At 46.5% G+C, this 2,390-nt stretch overlaps 1 non-coding gene across 1 annotated transcript; it reads right to left on the minus strand.

Moving 5' to 3' along the window:
- Positions 1–459: 459 nt before the first annotated feature.
- Positions 460–1,654, minus strand: LOC593986. The gene is made up of 2 exons (XR_004066078.1): positions 1,267–1,654; positions 460–521 (listed from the first exon to the last, which is right to left on the minus strand). It is a non-coding gene; the product is annotated as a serpin B3 (transcript).
- Positions 1,655–2,390: the final 736 nt, after the last annotated feature.

Consider the following 2,390-nt stretch of genomic DNA (forward strand, 5'->3'; position numbering starts at 1 on the left):
ATGGCCAATAATTTTGCAGTTTCTCGATAAAGTTCTTTATTAGTAAACTGTACCATACTACATGTAGTTTACAAGTAGTTTACACACATAAAGATGAAAACACCATGCAACATAATAATACTGTGCTAGCACCTCTAGCATCTGTTTTAATTGAAGGACTTTTCCTGTTAACGTACCCGTACACGAGCTCTCAAGCATTGGCTATATAGCTCCCTGCTTGAGCCCCGCTGCTGCCCGGCTGCTGGGCAGAGGGTACGCAGGGTATAGCTGCCGATCTTTCAGCGTGCGAAGCGCTACAAGTTTCCGGGGGTACGACCCCTATACGGGCGGATACCATACCTAGCGCGCATTATGCCATATGAGTACCCGGTATAGAGCCCATGGGGTCCTGATATATGTGGTACCCCGGGATCTAGTTGAGTTTACGAGCTACGTACGTACGTACGTACACCCACTGACTTAGAGGTCAGTGCGTACACCTAGCTCGTACACTGGAAATGCAATCACCGAAGGGTCCATTTCTTTAGAGATGGGAGAGGAGAGATTTAGGCATTTTCAATGTAGGAGCAAATCCCAAAATCCAGGAGAAAATGAGGGAGAAAAGAGGGGAAAGGAATAAATGAAAAAAGGGACCCATGTCTAAGGATTTTTTTAATGAAAAGGGGACCCATGTCTAAGGATCTTTCCTGAAAAAGTCACCCTTCCGAGCGGCACATCCCCGTATACCCAATATAGTACCCCCCCCCCCCCCCGGGCTTTTTATCAGCTGTGACGACTTCGGGAGTGACTACAACTACAATACTACAGTATTTTCTCAAAGTTTCACTTTCCTATAATATCAGCTGAAGAAATCAGGGTTTAAAATTGCCGGGGAAACTTTAAGAGTCAACAACGGTACGACGAATCGTCTTCCTTTTTCTATATTGTGTTGAAACGCCAAAAATTCCGCGCTTTGCGCGAAAGGGGAAAATTTCATTTAGACGAGTCGAAATCGGTACAACGATTCGTCTTCTTTCTCTAATAATTTAAGGAAACGTCGAAGCTTCCGCGCTTCGCGCGAGAGGGGGAAACTGAATTCAGATGAATAGGAATTAAGAGTAAAAAATGGTACGACGAATCGTCTTCCTTTCTATATAATGTGATGAAGCACCAAAAATTCCGCGCTTCGCGCGGAAAGGGAAAACTGAATTTAGACGAGTCGAGAACGGTACGTACAACGAATCGTCTTCTTTTTCTTGTCTGCTCGAAACAGAATCGGCTTTTCACGTTCGCTTGGTGGAGCGCATCCCCATCTTCTCCTCATCTCAACAGCCGTTGCAGCAGCTGCCTCACTCCCTTCCTCATTGACATCAACAAAGGCCTTGTGGATGACGGCAGAGATGTGCAACTCTCTATCACCTGAGATGCCTTCGAAGTTAGCCCTATCCTCATCAAAAGCGTCGGGCATTCCCATTCGTTTCAGAACCTCCTTCAGTTGGAATGTTGTTTCTAGTTTGAACTTTGGTAATAGTACGATCACTTCTCTTGATTTGAGCCCTGTGTCCCAGGATTGCAGGATGTCTGCAGAGAGCTTCGTCTCAAGTTGACCAAGGCCATCATCTTTGGTGGGAAGAGCAATCAATAGACTCAGATAATTGCGGCCTTGATAAGGCATCTCTAGCACAAGACAGTCATTGGTTTTGTCAACAGCCAAAGAAAATTTACCCTTTTGATTTGTCACCCCCAAGCCCACCCCCATCAGTATGTCAATGCCCCCCCCCCCCGATCTATACATCTTGTTGGCGGGAAATATCGTAACTGATCTTCCCTACCTTTCTACATTCTCTTTTTTTCTTTCCCTTGCTTTCCTCTTTTCCTTTCCTTTCCCTTAATTCCTTCTCTTTGTTTTTAGGTTTGCTGGGGGTGGCAAGGCCCCCCGATCCACACGTTGTTGGCGGGATTAATCGCAACTGTTATCCCCTTCTTTTCACCCTTTTCTTTTCTTCTTCCTCCTTTTTGTTCCCTTTTAGCTCTCTTCTTTCCCTTTCCCTTCCTTCCTCCCTTTTTTTTTGGGGGGGGGGGGGGGCGGAGGCAAGGGCCTTTTGGCCCCCCAACTACAACTTGTTGGCGGGAAAATTGCAACTGATATCCCCCTTCTTTTCTTTTCTTCTCCCTCTATTTTCCTTCCCTCTCCTCTTTTTCTTTTTTCTTTCCCTTTCCATCCTTCTCTCTTATTTGTTATTGGGGGGGGGGGACAGCTGGGAGGCATGGCCCTTTCGCCCCCCGATCTCTTTCTTTTCCCCTCTTTTCTCTTCTTCTCCCTCTTCTTTCTTTTCCTTTCTCTCCTCTTTCCCTTCTTTTCCTTCTCTCTCTCTCTCTTTTTGCGGGGGGGGGGGGGGGGGGGCGAAGGC

The sequence above is a fragment of the Strongylocentrotus purpuratus genome, unplaced genomic scaffold (genome assembly GCF_000002235.5).
Source record: "Strongylocentrotus purpuratus isolate Spur 01 unplaced genomic scaffold, Spur_5.0 spur5_scaffold_3, whole genome shotgun sequence".
NCBI lineage: Eukaryota > Metazoa > Echinodermata > Echinoidea > Camarodonta > Strongylocentrotidae > Strongylocentrotus > Strongylocentrotus purpuratus.